Source organism: Propithecus coquereli, unplaced genomic scaffold (genome assembly GCF_000956105.1).
Source record: "Propithecus coquereli isolate 6110/MARCELLA unplaced genomic scaffold, Pcoq_1.0 Scaffold461, whole genome shotgun sequence".
NCBI classification, from domain to species: Eukaryota; Metazoa; Chordata; class Mammalia; order Primates; family Indriidae; genus Propithecus; species Propithecus coquereli.
Window position 1 is genome coordinate 2,855,152 of NW_012150408.1, and position 20,527 is coordinate 2,875,678.

The window sequence follows — 20,527 nt, forward strand, 5'->3', positions numbered from 1 at the left end:
ACCACAGATGACAGGGTTTTGGATTTAGGGGATCTGAGGGGCCCCCACTTCCACCCACAGCAGACTGGGGCAGCCCTAAAGGTTAGGTGAGTGGCTTTGGGGCAGGGAACCCAGGAACAAATCCCGGCCCCGCCGTGACCTGCAGCCTGACCTTATGCAAGTGGCTTGACCCCTGTTGCCGCATCTCTTGATGGGGTGGTGGCCTTAGGCCTCCCTGGGCTGTTTAGAAGGCTGGCGCCCGCTGCTCCCTCCAAACTCAGCTCAGAGGTCGCCTCCTCTGAGAGGCATTCCCACCTCTCCTGTCCTCCCCAGCACTGTCTCATTGTCCCCTCTGCACCTGACGCTCTCCGAACCGTGCTGCTCCTTCGTCTACTTCTTTACTCTGTGCCTCCCTCCCTTGAATGTCACCTCCAGGAGGGCAGGAGCCTTATCTGCGCTCTGCCCCCGCAGGGTCCTATGCCTAGCACTGTGCCTGGCATACAGGAGCACCTCAGCAGACACCGGATTATGAAGGCACAAAGTGTGACAACTGCTGAAATCACAGCTTGATTGCTTCCACAAACACAGACATCATTACCTTAGGGACATGGCCCGTTCCAGGGGAGACAAATCCAAAGATAAAGGCTGGAATGCTGCTATAACTAGAGGGACTCTCCAATGGAGAAACTGAGGCCCAGAGAGAAAAGGGGGTTGTTTAAGGTCACAGGACAGTAGAGATAACGTCAGATCTGAACGCTTTTCCCGCCGCATCCTGATTGCTGAAAAGCACATCTGACGCACCGGGAGGCCTATGCTCCCAGGAGCAGGCGTCTCCAGGACCCTGATGGGATCCATCAAGGGTGCCCCCCTGCTGGTGGCCCACTTTTCTGGGCATGTTTCTTTTTGCTCCTTTCCAGAGCAGGGCTGGTGGCCTGGGCCAATTGCAAGCGCCTTTCAAAAGAGACAACGGCCTAAGGGCGTTGACACCCTAACTCAGGTGTGGCTTGCAACTCAGGTGTGGCTTGCAAACTTCTTCAGGTGAGTTTGACCCACTCAGCAGGATTTAAGTGAAGTGGTCGGTGGGTCTTACTTGCACCAATGGCTGTGGGTTTACTGCTCTGTTCCTCGTCCTCCCCTTTCCTCCCAGGGCAACAATCACAGCCTCACAGGTTCCCAGCGCTGCATTACCCAGGCGGGTGGCCTCGAGGGGGCAGCCACCCAGGGCCCATCGCACACCCAAGGCCAGAGTGAGGTCCCAGGCAAACGATTTCTGGCATGGAAGTTCACACTGTGATATAATTTCTGGTCATTGGAATGTGTTTTGAGAATGGGAGTGTTCTCACACGGCAATGTTACAATTTTGTCCTTAAATGTGCTTTTAGGATGGAGTTTTCTTAAATGTGAATCATTGACTCAAGGGGTCAAGTTCATGTTCCCTCCCTGGCTTCCCTTCCTTCCTCCCTAGAGGAAGAGAAACTCTCATGGAGGACTCCGCACGGGCCCCTGGCCAGGAGGTTTCAAATGTGTAAACTGACCTAATCTTGCCAGTGACCCTCAGGAAGCTGAGGCACAGAGGGCTCGAACGACCGGCCCAGGCCCACCGTGGCTTAGTGACATGAACCAAGTCCAGCCCGAGTGTGCGGGACTCAGTGTTCGTGTGGACCCGGCTGCAGAGCAGCCACAGCCCAGCCTTAGCACTCACCGCACATCTCACACATCGCCACGTTCCTCAGACACGGTGTGGCGTCTGGCACGTAGTAGGTGCTCGTGAGGACAGGGGGTAACACAGCTAGAAGCCACCATTTGGCAAAAGTGAGCCAAGACATAGAAAGACACAGACAGACAGATGAGTCCAGGTGAATTTGTCTGAGACCTTGATGAAGACCTGCCTGAAGTCAGACCTTGCCCTGGAATTCTCAGTTCCATGTACAAATCAAATACATTAATACAATTTCCTCTCCTCCTTTTACGTTATTCTTTTGCCTAAGTTTGTACAAACAGACACTTCTGTCACTTGCAACAGGATTCTTACAGGCACACACGTGGAGCCTGTGCGTGCATTTCCTTAGTGGACTCTGGCTCCAGTCGGGCATGTACACCACACTTTCCAGCAGGATCCCCTTGTCCTGCTCTGTCAGGTGTCCTCTCCCCAGCCCTGTCTTCCTGTCCCACTCGGGGATTCCTCTCCCTCTTTCCTTTGTTTGCTTTTAGGACCAGGGCCTTGCTCTCTCACCCAGGCTGCAGTGCAGCGGTGCCATAATAGCTCACTGCAGCCTCCAGCTCCTGGGCCGAAGAGATCCTCCTGCCTCGGCCTCCTGAGTAGCTGAGACTACAGATGTGCACCACCACGCCTGGCTAATTTTTCTATTTTTTGTAGAAGCGGGGTCTCTCTATGTTGCCCAGGCTAGTATCCAATTCATGGCCTCAACAGATCCTCCCCTCTTGGCCCCCCAAAGTGCTGGGATTATAAGCGTGAGCCACCATGCCCAGCCCCTTCTCCCTGTTTCTAATGCCACTGTTGGCTGTTCCCAGAGCAGAGCCTTGAATGCGCTGGGCATATTTCTGGCTCGGTGCCTTTGCACCTGCTGGTCCCTCTGCCCGGCCTTCTCACCCCTCCCTTTCATCCCTGCAGATGCGATCCAACATCACCTCCTCAAGAACCCCTCCTGGCCAGCCCGTGGTAAAGGGCCCCTCGATGCCCGTAACTGACTCCTCCCACTCACTCTCCTTTGTCATGCTCAGCACCACCTGAAACTATGCCCTGTCTATGTACTTGACGATCATGGGCCACCCCACTGAACGCCAGCACCCCGAGGACAGGGACGGCCTGTCTAGTTCACCACCGGGTCCAGCACCGTGCCTGCTTCTGGATGAAAGCTCTATAAATATCTCAACACTTGAGACGGGAAGAGATCTTTTCTTAGACCATGAATTGTGATCAAGAAAGGAACAGTGACAGAATTTGTATAAATACGATCATTACCAGAGATGAAAAGTCTGACAAAAATGGTGTTTAAAACTGCCTAAAATACCCCACACCTGGAAAGAAGTCATTTGGGGGTGGGAAAAGCTAGCGAATTGGGTTCTTTTGCGTTTTAAAGACTTGCCTACTTTGAACTTACTTTAAAAACAGAATCACTGGGCTGGGCTGGCACAATCTGCTAGTCTGTGAGGACCCACCCACCGCTGGAACAGCATGGGCATTCTCTGGTGCAGGGGCCTGTCGGGAGAGCTGGACTCGGTTCTCTGATACCTGAGGACGGGCAGAGCTGATCCCAAGTGAGTCGCTACAGCGGCCCGTGGACGTGGTGGAATGGTGTTTCCTGGGCTGTGGCGTGGGGGCGTGGCCCCAGCAGGGGACCTGCACCCTGTGGCAGACCCAGCTCCACGAGGTATTTAAAGTGCAGCTGGAACGGAGTCTCCTCTGCATCCTGCCACAAACTCCAAAGGAGGCATCGTACAGCCAAGGAGTAGAATCAAAAGCCCTGACGTCATCGGATCAGGGATAAGCGCACATGGATGCTATAAAAATCTCCTACATCTAAGCGCCTTGGACTTGCTCCCCCTTAAGTCTAGGCACATGGGCTGGAAGCATTTGGCTGGCAAATGGAATATCTGGACAAGTTCCTTCATCCACTCACCCTATTCATTTATCCTTCTGCCTGCCCATCCTCCCTTCCGTGGCTCCTTCCTGCCTTCCATCCATTCTTCTACCCACTATGCACATATCCTCCCACCCATCCATCCATCTTCCCACCCCGCAAGCCCTGCTGGCATCTGTTATGGGCTAGGTACCATACCAGGCAGAGATGCATCCAGCCCCGTGAGAAACTCACAGCTGAGCCAAGCAGACAGACTTGTAGACAGATCACATGTCCCACAGCACGGCTGGTGTCACGACACGGACGATGCGGAGGGAAGAGCAGGGCCCTCAGGAGGGGAGGCCCACACGCCCAGCACCAGCCCAGCAATAGCCCTCGGCACAGCTCTGATTCGGATGGATGAAATTGTTTTAACATATATTGAATATGACTTTAATATGAAACCTATGATGGAATACAAATTTTTGAATCTATTTAAATGTTTTTTATTTAGCTTGTTCAGTGTCCATCTCTCCCACGGGAATGTGGCTTCCCTGAGAGCGGTGACAGCTCCTGTCAAGTTCACTGCTGGTTCACCCAGGACCTAGAGTGATGGCTGGCGCACAGTAGGTGCTCAATACACATTCATATGCTAAATAAACTTCTTTTCTGGTTCCTGACTGTCTTAGTCCATTCATGCTGCTATAAAAAGTACCCAGGATTAGGTGGCTTCTAAACAACAGAAATGTATTGCTCACAGTTCCGGGGGCTGTGAAGTCCAAGGGCGAGGTGCGGCAGATTCGGTGCACGCTGAGGGCCCACTCTCTCCCAGCTTCCTTCTCACTCTCGTCTCCCAGGGCAGAAGGGGCAGGGCTCCCTCTCGCACCTCTTTTATAAGGGAACTAATCCCATCGACGTGGGCTCCACCCAGGACCTGATTACCTCCCAAATGCCCCCTCCTGATGTTATCACCTTGGGGGGGAGGATTTCAACACATGGATTCTGGGGGGCACATCATTCACACCACTGACCTGCCTCCGCCTCCCATTTCCAGCCATTCTCTTTGCCTTAGAACTTCCAGCCACACTCGGTCTATGCAGCTACCTTCAGACCTTCTGCAGGATCTGAAATTGGAGTCACCTCTAGTTCCCCCTCCTTCCATGCCCTACTGTGGGCATCTATGGGCTTTGCCACCCAGCTTCTATTCCCTGTCCTCTGGGAACTGTCTCCTGACCACTTTCCTCTGGGAACTACCCTCCAGACAATAAGGTTCCTGTGGGGCTGAGCTCCCTCCCCAACTCCAGGTGCCAGCACATGGCCCAGGCGCAGCCATGGGAGCCCTGCACTCTGAGTCCCCGTGACTGGGGCAGGGATGATGATGATCAGAGTAGGAGCCAGTATTAGTTATGTGCCAGGTACTGCTTTAAAAATTTTTCATTCGTTAACTCTTTTAACCCTACAACAAAACCCTATGACACATCCAGAAGTGGTAGCTCATGCCTGTAATCCCAGCACCTTGGGAGGCTGGGGCAGGAGGATCATCTGAGGCCAGGAGTTCAAGACCAGCCTGGGCAACATAGTAAAACTCCATGTCCAAAATAATGAAAAAAATTAGCCAGGCATGGTGGCATGCACCTGTAGTCCCAGCTACTCAGGAGGCTAAGGTGAGAGGATCGCTTGAGCCCAGGAGTTTGAGGCTGCAGTGAGCTATGATCGGGCCACTGCACTCTAGCCTGGCAATGGAATGAGACCCTGTCTCAAAAAAAAAAAAAAAAAGCAGCACTATTACGATTCTCACTTCGCAAATGGGGAAACCAAGGCCCAGAAAGGCGAAGTGACTTCCCCAAAGTCACACAGCTCTTACTTGACAAAGGCAGACTTTGAACCATGCTGCATGGCTCCAAAGTTTATGGTCTATCTATGTCTTTTGGGCAAAAGACATAGCCATGGAAGTGGGAGGCTCCAGACTTGGGCTCAGTCCACCTGGCTAGAGGGGTCCTCTTTCCACACCAAGTCTGCAGCCATCGGGCCACAGAAGCCGAGAGGCTCCACAGGAGGAAGCTGACTGGAGGCATGCAGAGCTAAGAGAGGTGGGGCCGGGGCTTCAGCCCCTGGATGCAGCCCTGCCTGAAGGTTGTTTTGGATTGCTAATTTTCATGAACCCTAAATTCCCTCACTGGGATTTGAGTGTACCCTTAAGTCCATCTGAGTTGGGCTTGTGTCCCTTGCTTCGATCAGTTGGATCCTTCTACTTGCTTCAAGCCTGGGACCCACAGCTGGCAGCATCCCCTCAGGAGAGGTTCAGATTTTGCATGTTGGCCTCAGTCCAGACTCTCTCTCCTGCACACCCAAATCCTTCCGTCTGTCAGCCCAGCCTGCCTGGGCCTGAGCCCACCTTCTCAGGGCAGGGCCAGGAGAGATGGCAGACCCCTCCTATACACAGGTAGGTTGGGAAGGCTGTGCTCTGTGACCCCGAACTGCCCAGGGAGGGACTCTGCAGCCACCAGCTCCCCACACTGCCATCATCTTGCCTGTGCCCATAGCATCTGCCTGCTCTGGCCTAACGACCCGTGCCTCAGTTTCTCCTGCAGCCCTAACAGCACAGCCCTGGTTAGGGAACAGATAACCGGCCCAAGGAACGACAGCCCTGCCCTGGGTGAACCCCGCTCCCCTACTCTCGGCTGCTGGCTGGAGTCCCGCTCCACGCCAACCGGCCGACACTGGCCTCCCTCCCCGAACACCCTGGGCAGCAGCTCCTGACGGCCTTGCCCCTCCACATCGCCCAGCCAGGACCCTCCTCCTGCTCCAGCCCACCCTCCATCCCCCCACTTTGCCAGAACAAGTTCTCCACGGTCCTCCCAAAGGCAACCCCACAGCCTCCTCCCCTGCGCCCACTAACAGTGACAGCAAAATGCAAAGGACTCAGAGGAAAACTGCACCACGTCGCCTTCCCACTAGTGTGTGCCGGGGCCCTGGCGCCTCAGGCACCGATCCCGGGACCTGACCAGCACCGTCTCCTCTCTCCGAGCCTCCTCCTGCCCCGGCACTTTGCCCTACTCTTCTCCCTGGTCTCAGCTCGAAGGCCACCTCCTCAGAGGGGCTTCCCTGACAACCAACCCAACCGCCCAGCACCACCAACAAAACACCGGATAATAGACGACGCTGCTGGCCTAACAACAAAAAAAAAAAGGTTCCAACAAAAAAACCAAAATAAGGTTTTCCATTCTAAATTATCTATTAAATACGCAGAAGGGCAGTCAGGAAAGTATCCAGCCATGTACTATGAAAAATTATGGCTGGATACTTTCTGGACAGCACTCATAAATAAAAACTGTAAGTTGCCTAAAAGTAAACCGTAAGTGAAACGAGACTGCAGGTAAACACAACGAAAGGACGGACGTCACAGAGGGGTCCCCAGATGGGAGGCTGTCTCCCTACACCCTTGCGTCTCACCACGTCCCTGATTCCAGCCCCTGCTCTGACAGGGGCGGCTCCAGCCCTTCTCCACCGTACCCCAGCAAGGTCCCAGGAGGGTGTCGTGTCGGCACGCTGATTCCCCCAGCCGCCCGCCCCATTGCCCCGGCTGTGCTGTTGGCGGTCCCTGCTCGGGCTGACTCTGCCCATCTCCAGGCCAGAGAAGAATGCTGAAGCCACCGTGTCTTAAGCTCAGCCATCGAAGCCGCCCTAGATTTGCCACCAAGGGGCCGGGCTTCCGGTCATGGTGGAGTCGGAAGCCCGGCAGTGTGTGCTCAGTTCTTCAGCACCATCTGAACTGTCTTCGCTGCCACCCAAACCTTTCGGAAGCTGCGTGCTCTGGGCTGGTCTTCCTCACACTGTCACAGCTATCTTTGTCGGATTTATTTATTCTGCTTTCTGCGAACCCCAGGGAACACCACAGCTGTGTTTCAGGCGCTGTCTCTGGTGGGACTTGTGAGCACATGGTTATTTACTACCCCGAAGGTCGCAGTCCCCAGGGCAGGCCATGCACCTGCATATCAGATGGTAAAGAGCCCCTGCCTCGACACCTCCAGTACTCCCGCCAGACCCCCCTAGAATGCACAATTACCCCGGCACACAGACAGCCGCAGCCAGCCCCTTCATGCTCGGTTGTGCTGGGAAAGAACCGGCATGAAGTAGGCTGAATGTCACCCACCCGCCGTCTGCTCCCTAAGCTGCACTGGTTCCTGCATTCTCCGAGCATCTACCCTAAGGCAGGCCTGGGGCGAGACCACCAGACAGCAGCAGTGGTGGGGGGACCCATCCTGGTGCAGGCAGCGTCTGGGATCGAAAGGTACCTCTGTGCAGCTCTGCGCGGCTCTAGGTGGGTGACTTGGGGATGGTTAGTCCCATCTGACCTCTGCCTTGACCCAGGGGATAAAGGGACAGGAAGAGCACAGCCCCATCTCATTTACTTCCAAGGCGGTCAAGCACTCTCTAGCTCTTGATTACATTTCTTCTTTTTTATATTAAATCTCTGAGCATTTTGGAAGCCAGAGGTTGGAAGTTTCCTGAGGTCATTTGGTCCAATTTTCCCCTGGACACAACATCCTTTTGAACTCATCGACGTCACAAAATCAGTAAGTTTTTTGAAAAAAAAAAGAAAGAAAACTGCTTCCAGGAGACCACCCTGAAGGCTGTGCTCACTATGCTAACTCTGCATGGAGCGGGGCCTGCCCACGGGGCCGCGAGTGACTGTCCCTCAGGGCAGCCCCAGAATAGGGGCAGCATGGCCTCTGTCCTCACCTCACTTCCACACTGGGCCCCCACCTGCCTCCCATGTGCCAGCAAAGTGCATGTGAGGCAGGGACAAGCTCTCACCAGTGAGAACCTCCCGCCCTCCAGCCCCAAAGACCCCTTCGAAAGGCGTGAGAATGCAGATTGTTGCATTTCCTGAGTGCTACGCTGTGACCGGCGCCGGGCACCATGGCATTAGCCTCTCAGCGCAGCCGCGGCTCATTCCCTCCGCGCCGGCTGTCAGCGTCCTGCGACTGACAATGCACAAGCCGTTTCCAGCCTTGGAAACACTGCTGAACCCCCGCTCATCGCCGTTAATTCACTTGCCATAAAGAGGAGCATCAAGGTGAAGCAGTGCCTGGTGCTGGTGATCCCTGGGCACAGTGATCGCTCAGAGAGGGGCTCAGTGACGAGCGACTCTGCGGACTACCTACGGTTTCAGGACGTCCCCTAAGTGGGCTACATGGGGCTGAGCTACCACTCTAAGGATTCAAACAAAGCCAAGGGAAGCAAAACTGTGCACAGCCAGAAGAAAAATTGTCTGCGATACCATCCGTTTATAACTGGCACACGAGAAGCCCTTCAGGCAAACATAAGCCCTATAAATAAACCCCCAGCCACCCCAAAGCCCAAGACTGTAATAATGTAATTATTATTACTGTTCCTATTATAATAGCAACTTGCATTTTAATGGTACTTTGCACTATAAAAAAAGCCAGGACAGACAGAACAAGCTTGCTGTCCTGGCTGTAGCCAAGATTCCTGGAGAGGCTCACTCTTGGGGGAGGCAAGCAAACCCAAGGATGTTGCGCCCGGACAGGATGAGCAGACATTTCTGGATGGAGGAGCTGGAAGGGTTCCCCAGGAATAGGAAACGGAATGAAAGGCAGGAACAGCATGTTGCACTGGGGCAACTGCGAGCTACTCAGGGCAGCCAGAGCTCAGAATTCATTCCAGGGGTCCGAGAGGCAGCTGGCTCTCGGGCAGGCCAGAGCAAGCCAAGAGCGTCCTCAGGCCAGGAGGAGAGTTTAGGTTTCCCCATGAGGCGATGGGATGTCACAGAAAGGTTTACGTTTTTGCATGTCACTCCTTACTATGCTTTTTACCAGAGGACTCGTGATGCCTGTAGTCTCAAGAATAATCCAGACGGTGTCCCTCCCATGTCGGTTCTCCACCACGCCTCAGCCTGGCTTCTGGAGCTCTGTGGCAGAGCTGCTCGGTCTGTGTCCCAGTCCCTTCGACCGGCTTCTTGTCTGTGTATTCTTGTTTCTGAGACTGAGAAGAGACTCTTAGGTGAAGGCGTCCCCTGCACTGTGTTTCCGGTAAATTTCTCAGCACTACTTTGAAAGCTGCTATTTTTCTTTGATGATTTCCTTCATTGACCGCCTATCAAGGTTTCACAGTTATTCTTTCCATGATGATATTTTTTATTTGTAGGATAGCTAATTGGTCCTTTTCCTATCTCCCTTTATCTCATTTCTGTTTTGATTTCATAACTTTCCATCTCATGAATATTATTCCTCCGTATCCTCTTAAGGGACCCTGCTGCGGGGTGAACTGTGTTCCCCTCCTCATAATAAATATCTCGAAGGTTTAACCCCCAGAGCATCATGATGTGCCAGGTTTGAGAGTGGGGCTGTGGCAGATGCATTCGTTAGTTAAGATGTGGTCACATGGGAGTGGGGGCCCCAGTCCAATACGACTGTCGTCCTTGCACGATGAGGGAAATCTGGGCGGAGACACACACAGAGTGAGGACGACGTGCAGGTGCAGAGAGATGCCCACGCGAAGACGGGGGCGGACACTGGAGTAAAGTACCTACAAAGCAAGAGCCAGGATCTCTGGCCGTCGCCAGAAGGTGGGACAGAGGCACGACGGATTCGCCCTCAGAGCCCTTGGAAGGACCCAGGGCGCCGACCCCCCGATTTCAGACTGCCAGCCTCCAGGACGGTGAGAGACTGCAGTTCTGTTGCTGTGAGCCACCAAGATTATGGCACTCAGTCACGGCAGGCCCTGGACACTTGCGTGACCCTAAAGACCACTTCTTTACAAGCGTTTCCCACTGGCCCTGTGTATCCGCCTGGAGTGGTTCCTCTCTCAGGTAGGGTGTTGGGAGACCCTGCTTGGTGTCAGTTTTAGAATTCTGCTTTGCAGACTCCTCTTGCGAGGGGTTCCTCCCTGCCAGCAGTTTGTGCTGTCCCAAAGCAGCACCTCCCCATTCCCTGCGGCCTGAGTGCACACCCAGAGTGCGGGCTCACACTGGCGTCCAGGACCTCTGCTCCCAGAGACGAGGGCCATCTCTGGCCAGCAGGAAGGGGGTCCAGTCCTAGCCACGTGGCTGCAGTGCACCCTTCAGCCTCTGGCAGCCCAACAGGGGCGTGGTCCCAGCAGGGCCCAGCAGCATCTTTTCCCAGCCTCCTCCTACCGGCGCAGGGAGCCCACCCTGCCCAGGGCTCAAACTGTGAGCCTGCTCCTGTCCCCCGATTGTCAGGCCAGCTCCCTCTGCTGCCTCTGAAGATTCCAGCTTCAGGCCCACTGATGACTTTGCGTTTCTGAGCCACTTCTAGTCTGTGGCGATGTCTAGCTTGGTTTGCAGAGCAGCTCTGCCTTTTACACTCTGAATGCATGCTGGGGGTTAGGGGAAGTCTGGAATCCAGGAGTGAAAAGGTCAGAGGTGGTCTGGAAAGGTGGTTCTGGCTACAGAGTGGGGATGCTGGGCAGGAGGGCGCATGGACTCCACGTGGAAAGGGTGGTAACCAGGGGCAGGGTGGGAAGGGGATAGTGAGGACAGGACAGGCAGGAGTGCTGACACGGGCCACCAAGGTGACCAGAAGAGAGGGAGGAGGGCAGAAGGCGCAGGTTTGGGTGCAGAAGAGAAGAATTGCAGGCTGTTTTGGGCATACCAAGCTGAGCAGCCTAGAACATCCGAGGGGGGAAAGAGGCAGCCGGAGACCACAGGGCTGGTGTCGGAGCTGAGGCTACTCCGCTCCCCAAGGCGCTCCCTGGCCACATGCCATGCTGGGCGCTGTCCGACGCCCCCTGCTCCTCCCTCCTGCCCTTGCTCTATGCCCCCCGGGGTGACCTGCACGACTCCACCAGTGGCCACTGGCTTCCAGGGTCTATGAGGCGGCTCGGGCTGCCACAACAAAAAGCACCACGCACCAGGCAGCTTAGACTACAGACATTTATGGCCTCGCGGCACTGAAGCCCGGCAGTCCGGGGTCAGCGCAGGCAGGGTTGGTGTCTCCTGCTGCCTCTCTCCTTGGCTTGTAGACGACCACCTTCTCCCCATGTCCTCACAAGGGCATCCCTCTGTGTGCGTCTGGGTCCTAATCCCCTCTTCTAAGAGCACACCAGTCTGACTGGGTCAGGGCCCGCACCAATGACCTCATTTCACCTCAATTACCTCTTTAAAGGCCCTGTCTCCAGATACAGTACCGTTCTGAGCTACCTGGAGTTAGGGCTTCAGTATATGGATTTGGAGGGGACACAGGTGGAGTCAGTCAGTGGGGGCACCAGCAGGAGACAGGTGGGAGGGCGGGTGTTTATGCCCCGGTTTCCTCCTGGCTAGGCTGCGGGTTTGGCACCAACGTGTCTCCTGACCTCCAGCAGCAGCCGCTGGGAGGCAGCCTCTCCCACTGCTTCAGCACTTGCTGGGCTTGAGGACACTGCTCCCCTCCCGTGCACCCCAGGCCTGAGAAGTGACACCTCCCTGCTGTGCCAGGCCCAGGTGCTGCCAACACCTTGCATGTGCCAGCTATTTCCTGCCAAGACCCTACCAACACACGTCCCATCCCACGCCTCAGAGTTACTTTCTGCATGAATCCTGTTATCTTAAGATCTGAAGCCCATCACAAACCTATGACCCCAAACGGGAAGTGCCCTCCCAGCAACCCGGGGGAGGCCCACGCGTGGTGGGCGGCATCTTCCCAAGACTGAGAGGCGGGTCCATGTGTCCTCCCGTGAACCTGGAGACCTTCCTAACGGCCCCGGTCAGCAAAACGCAGCAGAGTTTATGGCACCAAGCGGCCTCCGGGTTCAGGTACCCATGGGCAGTAAAAGTGAGCCTCCACCTAAACCTCCTCTCTATCCAGAAAGCAACTCAAAACGGGTCACAGGCTTCAGTGAGAAAGTAAACCTATAAAATTTCTAGAGGAAAAAACCTAGACCTAGAGTGAGGCAGCGTTCTCAGACTGGACGCCAAAGGCACAACCATAAAGGAGAAGGAGGTGAGCTGGACCTCGGTCAAGTTCGAATACGTGTGCTCCGTGAGAGACGCCGTGCAGAGGACGGACAGACAGCTGCTGCTGGGGAACAGCCGCAAACCCATGTCTGACAGAGGAGCAGCATCTAGAATATACAACAAATGCTCAAAAGTCAACGGCAAAAAAACCAAACAATTCAATTTGGAAACGAGTGAAAGACACACTTTGTGAGACACACAGACGGCAAATGAGCAAGTGAAAACGCCAGCGTCCTCAGCCGTTTGAGAAATCCAGTTTATTAATAAACCAAGAGGAGGTACCACTGTATCTATCCCAATGACTGCAATAAAAAGTCGTGGGAACTGCCACTGCGGGGGAGGGTGCGGAGAAGCTGCGTTGTTAGTGCGTTGCTGTGGGAATATAAGCGGGTGCAGGACTCTGGAAAAGAGTTTGGTGTTTCTTACAAAACCAACTGTGCAATTACCATATGACCCAGCACCTCTACTCAACTGTCCCCAAACGACAAGTTGTGGCAAACCCACCGCATGAAACACGATTCAGCAATCAAAAAGAATGAATTACTGATACCAACTGGGATGGACCCCCAGGACATTAGGCAGGGTGCAGAAAGCTTAATACTGTATGATTCCATTTAGTCAACACTCTTAACTAAATGCACTCATAAATGACAAAATGACAGAAATGCAGAACAGGTCAGTGGTTGCCAGGGCTATGGAGGGAAGAGGGTGTGGCCATAACAGGGCGACACGGGTCCTGTGCTGCTGGAGCTGTTCTGCATCTTGATCGCGGTGGCAGATACAAAAAACTGCATAATACAACTATATACACAAATGAGAACAAACGCGACTGGGAGACTTGGGTGAGACGGTGCACGGTATCAACGTCAATAGCCCTAGCTGTGATATTCTACCGTAGTTTTATAAAATGTTACCACTGGGGGAAACTAGGTATCGGGTACACAGATCTCTCTGTATTATTTCTTATGACTACAATGATCTCCAAATAGAATGTCAATTTTTTAATTAATCAATTAAAAGTTTAATTAAACTTTTTTTATTTAAAAAAAGAGAAACAATACAGCTCCCATCTGGTGCTTGCATTGCTTGCATCCCTCCCCCGGTCAGGACTCGCACTTGGAACCCAGCCACCATGCTGTGAGGAAGCCCCGGCCACACAGGGAGGCCTGGGGGTGGGAGGGAGTTCCAGCCCACAGTCTCAGCCCACGAAAGGACACGAGCATTGACCTCGGGACACATGAGTGACAAAGCGTTCAGGCGAACCCAGCCCAGCCATCCAGTCACCTGAGCCTCCAGGTCTTCCAGCTGGTGCCCCAGATGTCTTCCAGATGTTGCAGAGCAGAGGCAAGCCATCCCGAGCCTCAGAGAGCAGAGAAGATGATGCATAAAGACTGTCGTTTTAAGCAACGAAGGTTTGGGGATCTTTGGTCCCCAGAGATCCGCATTTCCTTCCTCCAAAACCAAGGGCTAAATGTGCCTTCCTTCCCGAGCTCCTCTGAACCAGGCCTCTGTCACTGAGGCGTTTCACACTCTGCTCGCCCTGCACGCTTGGCTGTCACTCAGCCCCATCTCCTGGCACACAGGCCACCGCGAGGGCCGTGTGAGCAGCCTACCAAGTCTCCACGCCGCCTTCCCAACGAGAAGACCACACATTTCCAGTCCCCTTCACTAAATGTAGAGGTAAATCTTTATGCGAACATCCCTCTTCTGTGTGTGTGTGTGTGTGTGTGTGTGTGTGTGTGTGTGTGTGTGTGTGGCTAACACTCCTTCCAGGAGGGAAGGAGCAAACCTACCCACAGCATCTTCCCTGGGCTGGGCTAGGGAGTGGGCTGAGGGCCTATTCTTTGTCTCCCAGGCAATGCAGGCTTGTCCCAGGCCAGGGGGAACAGGCACATGTGTGGGATCCAGGTGGGCACCCTGCTGAGAACCAAGAAGAGTGTCCTCTCAGGCAGGATGTGTGGAGAGTCGAGGAGTGCTGCAGACAGGACCCCGCTCCCGAGGCTGGCCTCCACTTGGAGGGCCCCTGGCACCCTGAGACACTCTACGGATCACAGGCCACAGTGGCAAGAACATCAAAGGCCACCCCCTCTTGGTACCGTAGAGATCTGTCTGCTTCTCAGGGGGCCCTGCAGAAATCTTAACAGGCTCCCTCTGAGGCAGAGCCAGGGGATGCAAATGAATCCACCCACGTCTTCCTTCATTACGATGGGAAACGCTTGCTTCCTGGACACAAATGGAATTTTTAAAAAAATCAACTTTGCAACCCTCGAGTGCCCACAATGGCACGAAGGAGGTGTCTTCATAAAGGGCAGCTCTTCTCGGGGCAGATGGGTGGTCAAGGGCACTCGCTGGCTGGCTGCTCGGTTCCTGGCCTGGTCTGCGTGCACGGGGTCCCAGCCCCAAAGGAGGCCAAGGGCTTCCGTATGGGCTCACAAGCGGCCAGCACCGACCTCCCACACTCTCTTCACTCAGGCCAGCTGCAGGGCAAAGCCAGGGACTTAAGACCCTCTCCCTGTAACAAGGCCACAGGGACCAGGGGTCTCAAATATCCCTCACCGGCTGCAGAATGACCAGGGCCCCCACAACCAAGCCACTTACCCTATTTAGCGGCATCTTGATAGTGTCCAGACCCAGGCCCTGATGGCCTCATGGCTGCACGAGGGAGCCACTAGGCTGAGTCCCACCTTACGACGAGTAAACTGGGGTTCAGGGAGCTGAGGTGCCAGGCATGGGCGGGGAGTCGACATCCCCAGATAGTTAGGGACTGTCTGCCCCTTTCACAGGTGGGCACACTGAGGGCCAGAGAGGCCAAGGAAGACGGTCAAGGCTGCATTAAGCTTTAGCACAGGTTGGCTGAGAGGTGGGTGGAAACAAATCCCCCGGTCAGTAGGAGGGAGAGCCCCGGTCTTGGAAGGCCTGAGAGACCCGCCCAAGGCCGGTGGGCAGGGAGCAGAGCTTGGCGGCCACAGCCCAGGTGTGTGGGTGCCACCTGGGCCTGGCCTCCCCCAGCCTCTCTGCTGGGAGGGCTGTGCCCTGTGGTCCTGGGCAGGGCTTCTACTCTGAGCACACGTGGTCCGAAATGGCAAAGATGAGAATCGTGGGAGGAAGAGCTGAGCTCAGGCCAGAATATTCAAGCGCCGAGTGGCCCGTTTTCTCTAATTCTAACCATTTCCATTCATTCCTCCACAGAGGACCTCTGCAATTTAGTCCTGTGGTCAGCAAGCTTATCTGGACATTGAGTTAATTCACTCTCTGCTCCTCCTGCTTATTATGTCACGTTTGTGGGTATTTTTCCCCCAAAGCATAAGCCCTGCATCCATGTAAACATAAAACATTTAAAAAGCAATTCTGAAGCTTGGGATGGCCGCCTGCTGGCCCCCAGAGGTGACAGAATGAAGCCGGGGGGTGCATGGGGCAAGACGGAGCCCAACCCAGAGTGAGAAGCAAATGTCACAGTGCTCAGCCCCTCAGTGGTGATGACCTGCTGGAATGTTCCACAGCACTGGGAGTCCTGCGCGTGACGCTCAGGTGGCATGGGGAAAGGTCCACATCGTGATGTGAATCGGTGGCGACTTAGAGCCAGGATCCTGACACAGCCACCTGGCTTTGAATTCCAGCTCCAATGCCAGCTGGCCGTGTCCACTTAGACACCATGTGACCTTGGGCAAGGCACTGCAAGGGTCGGAGCCCACGTTTGTCGGCCACAAAAGAGGCTGAGACTACGCCAAAGCACTGTGACACGGCAAGGCACGTGCGCGCTAAGTCCAGCGCCTGCCGAGACTTAGTGCCCTTGAAGTGAGGAGTCGTCATTCTGCTGAGGAAAAGCAGAATCCCGACTCTTCCGCTACTGGGAAGGAAAAAGCACGCTGAGGAAGAAGAGCGCCAGGACAGAATACACCAAAGTGACACAGCTGTGCCTTGGGAAGCTGGTCAGTCATTTTTTAGCCTCTATTTTCCAAACTTTCTGTGACGTTTTAACCTGCTTCAATAACAAAACACAGGTACATAAAAATAGTCCAGTCCATCATTCCTGCACTCAGCAGCCATGTGCTGTGTGCCAGTGGCATGTGGGGCCAGAGAGACCTGGTGGGGCAGGTGACACAAAACAAGCAGTGTAAGAGTGAGACCGGCCTCTTGTCACCCAAAGCTCCAGGGCCCGGGAGGAGGATGCTGGCTGGGCTTGGGGTAGAGACAGTGGGGGGCAGTGGGAAGGCTGCCTGGCCCCCTTCCCACGAGAGGAACACATTTGATGTGGTCCTTGTCGAGGTTGAAGGTGGACATGAGGGCTGGGGACTCAGAAAATGGACACGTGCCAACCTGCACCCCAAGGCCTGTGCCACACGTTCGGCTTCCTCACTGCAGGTGCCCTGGGGCAGGGGTCATCCAGGACCTTCTCTGCAGAGTAGCCAAGCACCTCGCGCAGGACTGCGTGGACATCACGTAAAATCCTCCCAGCAGCCCGCAAGGTCGGACGCATCATCTCTCCAGCCCAGATCTGTGCATCACCAGCTGCCTGTCATTCACCACTCTTAGGCCCGCCCCTCCAGCTCCTTCCACCTGCAGAAGCCCTCCTGTGACTCTCCCATTCAGCTTGCTCTCCTGGCCCCGGACTTCAGGGAGCCCCACGCTGTCTGCTTGGGGATCACATCGGCTTCCTTTGCCCAAAGCCTGAAGTGGCCACGTGCTGCCCTTAGGGACCTGCTCACCCAGGATGACACCCCTGCCCACATGTGTGTCCTCAGCTGCGGCTCTTGCGGCCGAGTCAGCAGGGCTGACTAAGGACACAAAAGGCACAGGGGTGGAGGGGTACACCCACGACTGATGGAGGCGGAGCACACTGTATGGGGAAGGGGCACGCTTGCAGCCCTGGCTTGGGTGAGGCAAGCGCATTACATGTAACCAAAATGTTTGTTCCCCCATAATATCCTGAATTAAAAAAAAGCGGGAGAGTAAAAGATTTATCCCCTGCAAGCAACTGGGATTGGGTGGAAGTGCATCCCTATGGGATTCCTGGGAAACACCCCCACACCACACACACAACACATACACACACGTCACACACAACTACCACACAGACCACATACACCCCACACTCACATATATCACACACATACACACAAATACATACACACCACACGCATACACTCCTTATCATTTGTAAGCAGTTTGCCAAATCATTTCAACTGTGAACAAAACTATGCATGGATTAAAGACTGGAAAGGAATTCTCCAAAACGTTGACATCATTTGCTTCACCTCAGTGGGGCCCTCCAGAGTGACTTTCTTCTTTGTGCTTCTTGGACTTTCTAAATCCGAGACAACGGCCATGCGTTGTATTTGCAGCCATTGCCAAGAACTTTAAAAAGGGACTTTCATACAATGCAGGGTTGGGACCTTTTCCAGATAAGGAAGTTGAGATGGCGAACCCAGTGCCCCAGGTCAGAGCTAACACCTGGCAGGGAAAGGACTGAACCCCACGAGCTGCGTCTGCCACCTGGCTGGCCAGCAGCCGAGCAGAAGAGACAGCTGGGAAATGCCCTAGGGCAGACAGCACAGCCGGGAGCCTCCCAAGCAGCCAGACGCCAACACCTTACACGTTCACATGTGAGCTGCACCGTTGCTCTTTCATCTGCTCTTGACTGTTACTGCCTTGCTGTGTGATTCTGGGCAAGTTACTAAACCTCTCTGTGCTTCCAAGTCCTCATTTCTAAGTTAGAGATATGATTTCTTGGGAGATCGTGGGTGTGAGAGGGCTGAGTTAACTGCAGAAGGCTGTAACATGCACCAGGAAATGAAAACACTGGCAAGATGGGGATATCAGGTCAAGATCACATGCCTGGTTTCCTAAGTCCTACCCATTGTCCCGCTTCAGTAATGAGCCACATTCAGCTCACCTTTGGGGGGCCCACCTGTGAGTCACGTCATTTAATCTGCACAACAAACATGTGAGGTGGATCTTCTCTTTCCCATTCTGTAGGAGAGGGAACCGGTGGTCCTCAACGAAGCAGAAATCGGCTTGCCCAAGGCCACGTGGATAGGAAGGGTGGTGACTGGAACTCAACCCTGGGGCTCCTGCACTTCCCACCACACCCTCCGGGTCCCCCTGTGCCCTAGTCTGCTGTTTCAAAGCTGGGTGGGAGTCCTGGAGGGGAGACGTGGGGAAGCGCTGATTTAAGATGTCATGTGCAGAGGGCAGACCCACATGGTTGCAGGCACAGACTCTCCGTCCAGTAACCTGGACAGAAGCACCACATTTTTCCCTAGTGACGGTTTAAGAGCAAAGACTTGTCCATAGGGGAAACAGCATTTTCATTTCCAGGATGCCAATGAGATGGGTGTGTGCTAACAACCACAGAAAGCACAGCCATTAATTCAGTGTCCACACACGCATCTGTGTTGCTCTGAGAGTTCTTTCATAGCCATAAACACTGTGGCTTTTTGGATAGCTTTGTTACATCGAAATCTTGCTAGTTAGGACAAATGAGGAAATAATGTGGGGAAAATTATTACAGAGTACTTTAAAAGAAATATTACAACATTTTCCAATGCACAGCTACACTCCAGCCAACTGGAGTTGCTGCCAAGAGCAACCCTATTGCTTTAATGAATAGACATTGTCTCTACTCACTTATTCTTAATATGTACAAAAGTCTGTGCTGGAAGCTCACACCCAGCAGGATGGCGACTATCAAAAAAAAAACCGATAATAACAAGTGTTGGCAAGGAAGAAACTGGAACCATTGTGTGCTGTTGGTAGAAATGAAAAAATGGGGCAGCTGCTATGAAAACAGTACGGTGGTTCCTCAAAACATTAAACATAGAATTACCATAGGATCCAGTAACCCCACTTCTGGATATGTACACAAAATAACTGAAAGCAGGGTCACAGAGACATATTTCTACATCCATGTTTGTAGCACCCTTAGTCACAATAGCTAACATATGGAAGCAACCCAAGTGCCCACCAATGGTTGAGTAGATAAGCAAAATATGGTCTCTCTATACAATGGAATGTTACTCAGCCTTAAAAAAGGAAGGATATTCTGACACATGCTGTAACAGCCTTGATGACATTATGCTCAGTGAAACTAGCCACACACAAAAGGAAAAGTACTATATGAGTGCCCTTATATGGGGTCCCGGAGTAATCAGATCCGTAGAGACAGAAGCAGAATGACGAGTGCGGAGAGTGGGGGGTTAGTGTTTCGTGGGGACAGAGTTCCGTTTGGGGAAGATGAACAAGAGTTCTGGAGAGGGATGGCGGTGACAACGGACGACAATGTGAATGGACTAAAGCCACTGAAGTGGACGCTTAAAAATGGTTGTGACGGTGACTTTTATGTTATGTGTCTTGTACCACAATAGAAACAGTCTGTGCTGACGCCCACTGTGAGGGGTAGAGAGTCACGTAACCCCCAGAATGGCACTGGCGAGAGGCTGTGTGCCGGGCGCCGTCCTGCGCACTCTACACGCACACGTCATTTATTCCCACAGGACCCGTGGGGTGGGGACTCTCGCTGTGCCCATGTCACAAACGCCTCCTCTGCCCATCTCCGTGTCCTGGAGGCTGACTCCCACAGAGCCCCTCACCCAGCTCCCCTGCGCCCCTGGCTGAATCTTCCAGCCCACAGGAGGCACCAGCGGGAGGCGAGAAGGGCTGAGGAGACAGAGGCTGCTCCTCCCTGGCCCGGGGCGTGGAGGGAGCCGGGCTCCTCCGCCTGTGCGCACAGCCCCTGCCCGGGCGTCTCGGACCGCGCTGCTCTCGGCTTCCATTACCCCCACGCGCACGCCGTCCCTCAGGTGGAGGAGCAGCAATGCCCCGCCGCCCCGTTCCTAGTCCATAGGTGCTGCACCAGCCCTTGTTGGTTTTCCTCAGCTCACACACACCTCTCTAAACTGTCCCTATGTTAAACCTCCCTTCGAGTGTTCCTCAGTTTCCCCAGAACCCCTGTAGCTCAGCTCTCTGCCCATGTGCACAGGAAAAATTCCCC